General features: G+C 40.6%; 2 protein-coding genes across 10 annotated transcripts in view; both read right to left on the reverse strand.

The window, feature by feature from the left end:
* The window catches only part of UBA3 (ubiquitin like modifier activating enzyme 3), a 444,187-nt gene that overhangs the window by 348,637 nt on the left and 83,293 nt on the right, over positions 1–12,257 (reverse strand). The window lies entirely within an intron of this gene.
* Positions 1–12,257, reverse strand: part of FRMD4B (FERM domain containing 4B) — a 329,668-nt gene that overhangs the window by 234,279 nt on the left and 83,132 nt on the right. For 8 of the 9 annotated variants that reach the window (XM_060110254.1, XM_060110252.1, XM_060110249.1 and 5 more), the window contains one exon: positions 1,572–1,699. The gene's annotated coding sequence lies outside the window, so the exon portion shown is untranslated. Of the gene's footprint in view, positions 1–1,571; positions 1,700–2,065; positions 2,090–12,257 lie in introns of those variants that run through there. The other variant, XM_060110256.1, reaches the window with a different exon arrangement.

Here is a 12,257-nt window from a genome sequence, read left to right on the forward strand (position 1 = left end):
GCCAAGGGTTAGAATTATCGCCCTTCACTTCCCTGACATCTTTTGGGCTTTTCCATGTCTCTACTGCCCAAAAAACAAACAACTGAAATGTCCATCCCCAAAGTACACTTCACTCAATGAAAAAAAATCAGTTAACAATTATTGAGCACGCTTTATACGCTTGGCCTTTGCCCAAGTGCCTTGCATACATTAATTCATTTCATCTACTCATTCTTCTCTAATCCAGGAAACTGAGGCAAAGGAAGATTCATCATTTTCACTTCAGTAACACAAGAGGTAAGTGGTAGAGTCCATGTCCTGGACCACCACACTGTAGTCCTCGCCACCAGGGGCCAGCGTGCAGAAATTGCAATCCCATCATTAATTTCACTAGAGGCAGCGTATTTTTTTAAGATTTATTTATTTATTTATTTATTTTATTTTTGGCTGCGTTAGGTCTTAGTTGCAGCACGTGGGATCTTCGTTGAGGTATGCAGGATCTATCGTTGTGGTGTGCGGGCTCTTTTTTGGTGTACAGACTTCTCTCTAGTTGTGGCGTGCGGGTTTTTCTCTTCTCTAGTTGTGGCGTGTGGGCTGTGTAGTTTGTGGCACGCGGGCTCTAGTTGAGGCGCATGAGCTCAGTAGTTGTGGCACGAGGGCTTAGTTGCCCCGCGGCATGTGGTATCTAAGTTCCCTGACCAGGGATTGAACCCGCATCCCCTGCATTGCAGGACAGATTCTCTACCACTGGACCACCAAGGAAGTCCCTAGAGGCAGTATTTTGAGAAGACTGGGAAAACGCTGTCTTTAACTGTTGTACATTCTATTTGTGCACAATTCATACTTTTTGCACATTAGACATCAGTACTCTTCAAACCACCTTTGCCTATCAAATATGAACTACTGAGATCAACTAATGAAGAAAAATCTTGAGAGAGCACATGGAAGTGCTACCTACACACCCACATTTGGTCTCTATCGCATTGTCATCACTATGGCAGGCTTGGGCAACCATTGGAATATTTCATTTCCCCCCCTCACTGTATTCTAAAAAGCAGTGAAAAATGGAAAAACAAACCCCAAAGTATTGATATAAAAGATATAAAGCACACCTTCACTACAACTAAGCTAAGGAAGAAAATCACTGCATATATAAAAATAATCATTAGTGTTGCTCAATTGTCCAGTGGACTTAAACTGGTCAAATGTTCAATTGCGAATAAAAAGACAACTTTACAAATGTGCAAATAGAATATTGGAAATATATTGTAGGAAATGTGTCTCTGGCACAGTAGAGTTAGGGCATTGTTTATTATTTTTGTTTGTTTGTTTTCCTTTCTGACAAGAGAACCCCTTTTTAAAATGCAACCTATCATTTAACTTTTGGGCACTTAGCTTTTATGTGAGAGTAGCAGACTAACTGTATTTACTGATTTTCTTCCTCATTTCTCATAATACAGATGTTTAGATGGTAGATCATATCATATATCCTGTCCCCATTTGACAACTCAACGTACACTCACAAACATTCATAAACCCACTTTCCTGTTCTAACATATCAGAGTTCAGCATTGACAGAGATGTCCGCTTACCTTGAACTAGTAAGTACTGTCTTGCTTTCCTTTTGTTTTCACTGTAATAATCTTTGGATTTTGTTTGCCAGGCACAGATGTCATCTTTTTCCTTCACACATTCTTTCTTCTGGATTTCTCATCAAAACCTGAAACACAGAAGGGAGCAGCTCCTTGATTTCTGTAGGCATACAGGAAAGAACTAGACATCTCAAATCAGGGACTTCTAATTTATTTCTAATTTTCCTTTGATTGGCTACAGTTTAATCACAGTTTTAGAAATTCACCTAATTAGATGAGATTTAGAATAGAGCTATCTCAAAATACAGACGAAAAGAGGCTCTCCTCCTTAACAACTAAAGATCTGATACTGATTTGGCTTCTCATGTAACGCCTTTCATTGAATATAGAATGCTAGCCTCTGTCTCTGTAGGAGACGCTAAAGCACTAAAAGTTAGCTACAGTCAGTTGTAAAATCAAGACTGTGAGAGTGGGAGAACTCAATAAAATATCACCTCAGAATCTGTGTTTCAGAATTGCTGAAACCAGGATGGTTTACTCCTGAACCTAGTTTTAACAGATGTCAGTTGTGGAGAGAATGAAGCACGTGTCATGAATACTGATGAAATTTAGCATGTGGATTGCACCATAAGATACACTCATTTATATGGATTTGTTATTCTCCCTATAAAAGAAAACAGCTTTTCCCCAGAAGCTCTCCTTCAGTCGGGAAGGACAATTCTCGCTTGTCAACTGTGGGCCCAAACTGTTTTGCACACAGCAGGGTGTGAAAACTGGACAAGAAGAGGAGGTCAGAGGCAGCAGATGTGGTATTCATCACTATGCCACGTGGTTCAATGCAACTCCACTGTTGCACCATCCTCAACGGACCCCACAGCCCATCCCATCTGACCCTCAACTCCTCTAGATGTGACACAGGTATGAGGTGGAAGGTGGCAACAGGAAGCAGAAAGAACTCCGTACGATTCCTTCACAAGCACCTTTATCTGCTCTCTCCTTACTGCCGCCATAGGACAAATCCATCCTTTCTAACAGGAACTGTAAGAGAGAAGAATAAACCTGACGCCATATTGGGTTTATTCCTTTAGCTCTAACCCTTGTGCTTTGTTGCTTGTGCTTAGTCACGCTGTCTCTGTAAAAGACTGTTGCCTATAGCCTGAAAGATACATTATAGCCCATTCTCAAGGCTCTTACTTTTAAAGGTATAACACTTTTCCATTCATATAAAGGTAAAAAATTGCAGAACAAAGAACAACATTGGTTGTGGAGGTTTATAGGAATATTACGACCAGATCTATGTGGACAGCTGCAGTAACAAAGGATTCTGGCAACAGGAAGTATGTAACCACCAACCACATCCGCTCCCCCTTTTGTATCAAAGTAGCCTGAATTCTAACTGGGGTAAGAAGGTTCTTTGGGACACTAGTCCACCATCTTTGCAAACTGCTGGCTTTCTGAATAAAGTCTCTGTTCCTTGCCCCAACAACTTGTCTCTCAATTTATTGGTCTGTAGTGCAGCAAGCAGTATGAGCTTGGACTCGGTAACTAGATATTCTAAGAACTCATCTACAACGAGAGCATAGTGTAGGTTGGGAGTTTCTTGTAGGCAATCTTCTTCAATATCCTTTTAGGAGAAAAGTAGCTCTTAAAGCTAGTAAGAGGCTAACTTTATGTTAGGTGTTTAAAATTAAACATTAAAATATGAACTATGTTAAATCTACATAGTGAAATCTGATGTTGATAGAGTGTAATGTAGGTAGAGAGTGAGGGGATGGGGTAGTGGTTTGGGTCGTACTAAATCAGAATGAAGACCTCCCACACCCAGTCATCCCCTTGGTCCCCAAGACTAATAGGTAAAATACTGGGCTTAGAAAGAATATACCAGGCATGTGTTAAGAGTCCAAGCCCCTACTTTACAGATTAATTAGACTCAGAGAGAGAGAGAGTGATTTGCAAAAGATTATGCACATAGGGAAAACTAGTGCTGGAACGACTCTGTATATTTTCTGCTCTATTGAACCATCTCTCCACAACTGTCATGTGTCCAATAGATGACAAAAGTTCCTTGTAAATAATGATATAACAAGCAGCATCTAGCATCATGTACAAAGAACTGTTTAAGTACCTTATTTTAGTTGTGTTAACAAAGACTGAACAGCTTCTGTCAGCTCGGATCACAAGGACAGAAAAAAGAGAAATGAACAGATACCTCCCAACTGCCTAGAAAACTACCATTCATCGAGCACCCATCATAAGCCAGAGTTGGGTACACCACTTACGTGGCCTCTGATGTATCTAGAAACTCTGAAAATAATATAGATTTTATTATATGGTGCAGATGAGGAAACTGAGTCAGGGAAATATAATCCCTTGTCTGAAGTTACACACAGCTAGTAAGTTCTTTGATTCCATGGCCCCATGCACAATGACTCCTGCCTGTGACAAACAGCACTATACACAAAGTAAATATGCATCAATTTGAAAACCCCAAAGCCTATGAATAGAAACAGAGTGGATGGTATTTGGAAGGAGATTAAAGAAAGGAAGGGAGAAAAGGCAAGCTAAGAGCGTTATGGAAATATATTCAACCAGACTCTTTTTTTTTAATTTTTTTTATTTTTTGTTTTATAACAAATTAAATCAGTTATACATATACATATGTTCCCATATCCCCTCCCTTTTGCGTCTCCCTCCCACCCTCCCTATCCCACCCCTCCAGGCGGTCACAAAGCACCGAGCTGATCTCCCTGTGCTATGCGGCTGCTTCCCACTAGCTATCTACCTTACGTTTGGTAGTGTATATATGTCCATGCCGCTCTTTCACTTTGTCACAGCTTACCCTTCCCCCTCCCCATATCCTCAAGTCCATTCTCTAGTAGGTCTGTGTCTTTATTCCTGTCTTACCCCTATGTTCTTCATGACATTTTTTTTCTTAAATTCCATATATATGTGTCAGCATACAGTATTTCTCTTTCTCTTTCTGACTTACTTCACTCTGTATGACAGACTCTAGGTCCATCCACCTCATTACAAATAGCTCAATTTCATTTCTTTTTATGGCTGAGTAATATTCCATTGTATATATGTGCCACATCTTCTTTACCCATTCATCCGATGATGGACACTTAGGTTGTTTCCATCTCCGGGCTATTGTAAATAGGGCTGCTATGAACATTTTGGTACATGTCTCTTTTTGAATTATGGTTTTCTCAGGGTATATGCCCAGTAGTGGGATTGCTGGGTCATATGGTAGTTCTATTTGTAGTTTTTTAAGGAACCTCCATACCGTTCTCCATAGTGGCTGTACCAATTCACATTCCCACCAGCAGTGCAAGAGTGTTCCCTTTTTTCCACACCCTCTCCAGCATTTATTGTTTCTAGATTTTTTGATGATGGCCATTCTGACTGGTGTGAGATGATATCTCATTGTAGTTTTGATTTGCATTTCTCTAATGAGTAAAGATGTTGAGCATCCTCTCATGTGTTTGTTGGCAGTCTGTATATCTGCTGTGGAGAAATGTCTATTTAGGTCTTCTGCCCATTTTTGGATTGGGTTGTTTGTTTTTTTGTTATTGAGCTGCCTGAGCTGCTTATAAATTTTGGAGATTAATCCTTTGTCAGTTGCTTCATTTGCAAATATTTTCTCCCATTCTGAGGGTTGTCTTTTGGTCTTGTTTATGTCAACCAGACTCTTAACATGAGTGAGGGCTGTGTGTTAAGGTCTTTGGACGTACCAAATACACAAATGCAATTAGAGCATATAACTTCACCCATAAAATTTAGTGAAAGATACTTGTGCTATTAGGTATCTGAGGATAAGCAAAGAACTGCAAGTCTCAATGAATTAGGATGGATGAGTTACAGTAACCCCATTATTTTTAAATAACAGAATCACTCTGGGAATGGTGACATACCTGAAGGAACTGTGACCAACCAGGAAATGGGAGATTCAGGACAGCATATCATGCCCCCTTCTTTAATTTGCCAACGTTAACTGTGCACTCAATCCCCAAAAAATTAAACATAGAATTACTATATGATTCAGCAATTCCACTTCTGGTTATGTACCAGAAAGTACTGAAAACAGGGACTCAAACAGGTATTTGTACACCATGTTCATAGGTGCATTATCTGTTATATTGTTCACATTAGCAGAAAGGTAGAAACAACCCAAGTGTCCATAAATGAATGACTGGGTTAACAAAATGTGGTATATACATACAATGGAATAGTATCCATTCTTAAAAAGAATGAAATTCTGATACACGCTGCAATGTGACTGAATCTTTAAAACATTACGGTGAAAAAAAAAATTACGGTGAGTGAAATAAGCCAGATGCAAAAGGATAAATATTGTTTGATTCCACTTGTATGAGGTTCCTAGAGTCAAATTCATAGAGAAAGTAGAACAGAGGTCATTGGGGGATGAGGGGACTGAGGAATGGGAAGTTACTGTTTGATGGTCATAGAGTTTCAGTATGAGCTGATGAAAAAGATTCTAGAAACAGAGGTGGTGACGGTTGTACAACATTGTGAGTGTACTTAATGCCACTGAATTGTACATTTAAAAATAATTACAATGGTAAATTTTATGTTAAGTATATTTTACCACAATAATCAAAATGCTCAGAAAAAGAAAGGTGTGGGAGCATAACTGGAGGGATGGGGATAAGGAGGACTTAAATTGTTTAGACATCAGTTGAGCATCTCATTTTGCTAAAATTCCTGGCAAATTCCTGGCTTCTTTAGATGACAATTTCATAACTCGGACAAAGGAAGCAACAGGGGCAAGTGTTATACTAGGAAGAACTTTTGGGCAATAGAGAAATGAAGCAAAAAAAGTGGTCACATCCTCTTGGAGTTCAAAGTAGTACCAGCAGCATCTACCCATCAACAGGTGAATGGACAAAGAAGATATGGTGTGTATATATATATATACACACACACAATGGAATCCTACTCAGCCATAAAAAAAGAATAAAATGTTGCCATTTGCAACAACATGGATGGACTTGGAGGGAACTATGTAAAGTAAAATAAGTCAGACAGAGAATGACAAATACCATATATCACATATGGAATCTAAAAAAAATACAACTAGTGAATACAACCAAAAAGTAACAGACTCACAGAAAAAAATATCATTATTTTTTTCTTAAGGAAAACCAATTGTTCCAACACCATTTACTCCTGATTCTCTCTGTTTTCCGCTGGGACCTCCAAGTCCTCCTGTATCATACAGAAGCATCCATTTTGTTCAGCTCATCACTGGGCTCTCTATTCTGCCGCACTCATCTATTTTTCTTTCACCAAAAACACAGTATCTTTTTTTTTTTTTTTTTTTTTTCTTTTTGCGGTATGTGGGCCTCTCACTGTTGTGGCCTCTCCCGTTGCGGAGCACAGGCTCCGGATGCGCAGGCCCAGCGGCCATGGCTCACGGGCCCAGCCGCTCCGCGGCATATGGGATCCTCCCAGACCGGGGCACGAACCCGTATCCCCTGCATCGGCAGGCGGACTCTCAACCACTGCGCCACCAGGGAGGCCCAAAAAAACACAGTATCTTAATTACAAAGATTTTATAATAGATTTTGATAGTTAGTGGAGTCCTAACTCTTTTTTCCCCTTTTGCAAAACTCCCTTGTTAAATCCGTGAATTTTTACACTGCCACTCAAATTTTAGAATGCTGTTGGGATTTTGCTTAGAACTGCAATGAATTTATAAGTACTTTTTTGTAAGCATCGACATTTTATGATATTGATCTTCCCCTTCCATGTATATGGTATATCTTGCCATTTCTTTAGTTCTTTTATGATTTCCAAGTATTTGCACATCTATTTACAATTTACTGTAAGTTTCTATATAATTTTGAGTGTTGCAGTGATTTTAAAAAAACCCCAAATCCAAAGATATCAACTCATCCCTCTCTCAGTGTAGCTCTGCTAGGACTTTCTATTACACTTAGAATGAAATTCAAATTCTTTACTCTGGCGTGATTATAATACGTGGCTTGGCGCTGTTTTCCTCTTAAACTTTATCTTGTATCTTCTGTTATTCATTAAGCTTTAGCCACACACATTTTCTTAATGTACCCCAAACTCAACAAGCTAATCCACCTTGGGACCTTTGTCCATGCAGCTTCCCTTTTCTGGAACCCTTATTCCCCAGGTATGCCCCTGGCTGGTTTCTTCTTACCATTAGGGTCTCAGTTGAGATGTCATCTCTGAGGGACCATCCCTATCCACAAGAGAATGGCCCTCTGATCATTCATAATGGCACAGCTCCTTTATTTCTTCACAGCATTTGTCACCATTTGAAGTTATCTTGTTTAACTCTTTATTGGTGTTTCCCCATAGTAGACTAGAAGTGCTGCATGATCAGGGACCCTGCTGACTTGTTCTCTCCTGTGTCCTCAGCACCTCAAACAGTTTCTGGCACACACGAGGTGTTTTTCAATGAATATTTGCTGAATAAATGAGTAAGTGAATAAACGAACTAACTTTGATCTCCCCTGAGCCCCCTGTTTGTTCCTTCTGTGGCCTCTTATATCAACTATGGAGTATTCCCTTTCTCCCACTGGCCATACACACGCTAGCAAATTAAATAATATTACATAGATATTTCTAGTCTCTCAAAGAAATAGCTTAACTGCACAAATACTTACAATGTGTTTAGGAATTCTAAACACATCTATGGTCTGTGTATCCAGGTTTCTAAGTGTCTTAGAACAGAGAAAGCTGCACTCTCCCATTCACCCCATTTTTACACCTAAAAGATAACCATTAACAGTTTCTCTGCATGGAAACAGAAACTTTTTATCCATTTACAAACACCTATCCATCTGTCCATCTATCTATCTATCTATCTATCCATCTCTCTATTTATCCAACATAGAGAAGACAATTTGAATGATAAAATATAAAAAGTTTTATTCCTCTTGACAAACTTATTTTTCAGTGGATCTGAGTTTAAGAAGTCAGATTCCCAGTCCCACCCCTAGAGATTGTGATTCCACAAACCTGGGTTGAGGCACAGGAGTCTTCATTTTCAACAAGTACCCTAGATAATTCTGATGCGGTAGTCCAAAAACCATTCTTTAAGAACTACTCACCTAGATCAAGGCAATTTAATGCCATCCCTACTTAAGAACCACGGAGAAGAAGCAAAAAGAAGAAAAGACCACTCAGCCTCCCGAACAGCAGGGGGCAGATGGAGCCACATGTATGCTCAGTGACAAGATGTGTCACAGGCCCTTAACTCAAGAAGGGCGGAGGGGGGCTTCCCTGGTGGCGCAGTGGTTAAGAATCTGCCTGCCAATGAAGGACACATGGGTTCGAGCCCTGGTCCGGGAAGATCCCACATGTGAGCAGCAACTAAGCCCGAGTGCCACAACTACTGAGCCTGAACTCCGAAGCCGGCGATCCACAACTACTGAGGCTGTGTGCCACAACTACTGAAGCCCGCGCGCCTAGAGCCCGTGCTCTGCAACAAGAGAAGCCACCGCAGTGAGAAGCATGCACACCGCAAGGAAGAGTAGCCCCCGCAGGCGGTAACTGGAGAAAGCCACGTGCAGCAATGAAGACCCAATGCAACCTTAAATAAATAAATAAATAAATAAATAAATAAAAATTTTAAAAGTGGGTAGCAGATCTTTGTGCCTCCAGTGAGAACCCAAGAATGTGAAGTACTTATGAAGCCATATAAACAATCAGGGAAGCAGCTCAAAACTGGTAGTGAGGAAACCTGGGTTCTAGACTCATTGCTGCCCTGGGCCTCAGTTTCTTCATAGGCAAAATGAGAAGTTGCTGCAGATCAATGAACAAGCTCATTCCAGCCCTTCCAGTTTATGAGAAACTTCAACATCTCATGGAGTTCTTCATGATTGGGCTATGGCTGAGTTTTATTTTGTACCTTCCAAAATCTTTAGGATGAGCATATATTATTTTTATAATGGAAAAGAAAATAATTCAAAACATTTTAAAAGATAACATTTCTCACTGTTACTGAGACATTATTTTCGCAAGCTAAGATGCTTGCATTCCAATGCTAAGCTCACTCCTTTACTGCCCATGAATAGAGAACAAACAACAAGGTCTCAACACATGCTTATCCAACAGATTGTTTGAAACAAATTTAAAATTTGCTTTAATAGGCAGAACTGGAGCTGAGACTCTCTACAAGATGATAAACCTGGAACTAAACAGCCCAAAGATCCAATCGCAGCCAAAATCTCATACCACATAGAGACATTAGCAATATTTAAATATTTAATAATACCTCATAATTTTTTTAGACTTCTGGGTTTCAAACTTTCTGACAAAGTAATTCACAAGCCATAATTAACAAAAATAGGCAAACTTCTCAAAAGTCTCCCGGAGCAAATGTAAATTCATCAGAGCCCTCTCCCTGCAGTGAGCATGTAGTGAATAGTGACATACCAGCAATAAACAACAGACAGGTTTGGATCTTGCCCTGAACTGGTGTCTGCTGAAAATGGCTTTAGCAAAAGAAGGTTGTGATTAGAAGTTAACACTTCCAGCACCCACTTATTAGCACGTCTAGCGAAATCAGAGAAGGGAGATGATATAGTCTTTACAACCAGAGGGTTCCCATCACAGGATATTTACAAATACTTACTGCTGTTTCAGTCTTCAGAGTAATTCGTCACTGCTCTAATGGCAGACAAAGGATGCAGACACTGTAAGCAGTCACTCTAGGTGGTCTCCTAAGAAAGACTCCCATCACCTCTTGGTTGCTCCAGCCATAAAACTATGCATTCTTTTTTTTTTTTTTTTTTTTTTTCCGGTATGTGGGCCTCTCACTGTTGTGGCCTCTCCCGTTGCGGAGCACAGGCTCCGGACGCACAGGCCCAGCGGCCATGGCTCACGGGCCCAGCCGCTCCGCGGCATGTGGGATCTTCCCAGACCGGGGCACGAACCCGTTTCCCCTGCATCGGCAGGCGGACTCTCAACCACTGCGCCACCAGGGAAGCCCAAACTATGCATTCTTTTTCTTCATCACCCCACTTCCCATTCATCAAATCCTAGCAGCACTACCTCTAAAACACGTTCCCTTTATTTGTTCTTCTCTCCTTATTTCCAGTGCCATTCCTAGTCCATGCCACCATCATGTCTCCCTTAGACTACTTCCACAGCCTTCATGCTAACTGCCCCCCTTGACCCGGGCCCGAGTCAATTCCTTCTTCTCATGGTGGCCATATTTATATAGTAGGTCATTTCCCTCCCCCACTTAAAACTCTTCAGTGTCTCCTGATTTTCACAGAATAAAACATAAACTCCATCCCCTCTTCACCTCTCAAACCTTATGTCATGACAATCTTCCCTTCACCCTCAGTACTTCTCGCACTGGCCTCCTTTTCCTTCCTTCCTTTGCCAAGCCCGTTCTAACTTGCCGTCCCCACTGCTTACTTAGATCACTGTTTCTCCAGCTTGTCCCACAGCTGGCTCCATCTCTTCGTTCCAACCCAACACACATGACCTTCCCTGACCATGATATCCTAAATACTATCAACCTATATTTGTGTTTTCTCTCCCCCTATTTATAACCTGTAGGATCCTGAAGTCACATTGTTTGACTGCTGGTTTCCTCCCCCCAAAGAGAATGTAAGCTCTGTGAGGAGGACCTTGCTTTTCCTATTCAGTGCTAAAGCCCCAGGGCCTAGAACAAAGCACATAGTAGATACTCAGTGACTTTTTGTCAAATGAATGCGTATGTTGCTTCAGATTAAATCAGGGCCCAACTTTTCAATGTTCCTTGTCCATTCAGAGTTAAAAGTCAATTCCTTGCCCAGAAGACAAGTTGTTAATTTGCAGAAGGGACATCTCTCTCTCTATATAAATATCTTCGTTGTTACCCACAACTAGGTTAGCCTCTGACATAGAGTTCATTGCTCTGGAAACAGAAGATTCTTCGAAGATGTCAAATGAAACTTAAACCTAGTTGACAAGCTAAGATGACTCATACAGTGTGTCTTGACTTGGGGGAACAATTGTGTAGGTTGTCACCGCTGGAAGTGAAGGGCTCGGAGTCTGAGTGGGTTGATTGGTATGTCACACTGAGGCAGGCGGATATTTTTAAAGTGCTAAGAAAATTTGCTAGGATTCTCTGTGCTCTGGCCTGGCGTTCAGTATGGGGAGAGTTCATTTGGGGCCCAGGTAAGAGGATCAACTCTCTGAAATTTTAGATGGGGCACCATTTCAAGGTAATTTCACTCTGATTTGCAGAGTGAACTACAAAGTGGGAGTGACAGCCAATTTTCTGCAAAGTATCATGATTCAAAAATCACTTTTATACATTCATCATCTCTTGTGCTCCTCAGGGCAATTCCAAAAGCTTGGCCAAATGTAGTAATTATACCTATTTTATATATGGAATATGAGAGCCACGATCCCACAATGAGTAAATACGGAAACTTGATTTAGAATCAAGATCTTAGGTCGTCTAGAGATGTTAATGCACCAACAAGAGAGATACTGCAAAAGGCATTTTCAAAATCAACTTCTTTGAGGTATAATTTACATATAATAAAATACTCCCATTTTAAGTGTTCGGTTCATTGGATTTTGACAAATATATATACTCCTGTACCTACCACCCCAATTAAGATATAGCACGTTTCATCCCCTGAAAAGTTCCTTCATGTCCCTCCATACTCCATTCTCCCCTTT

The sequence above is a fragment of the Mesoplodon densirostris genome, chromosome 10 (assembly GCF_025265405.1).
Source record: "Mesoplodon densirostris isolate mMesDen1 chromosome 10, mMesDen1 primary haplotype, whole genome shotgun sequence".
Taxonomy (NCBI): Eukaryota; Metazoa; Chordata; class Mammalia; order Artiodactyla; family Ziphiidae; genus Mesoplodon; species Mesoplodon densirostris.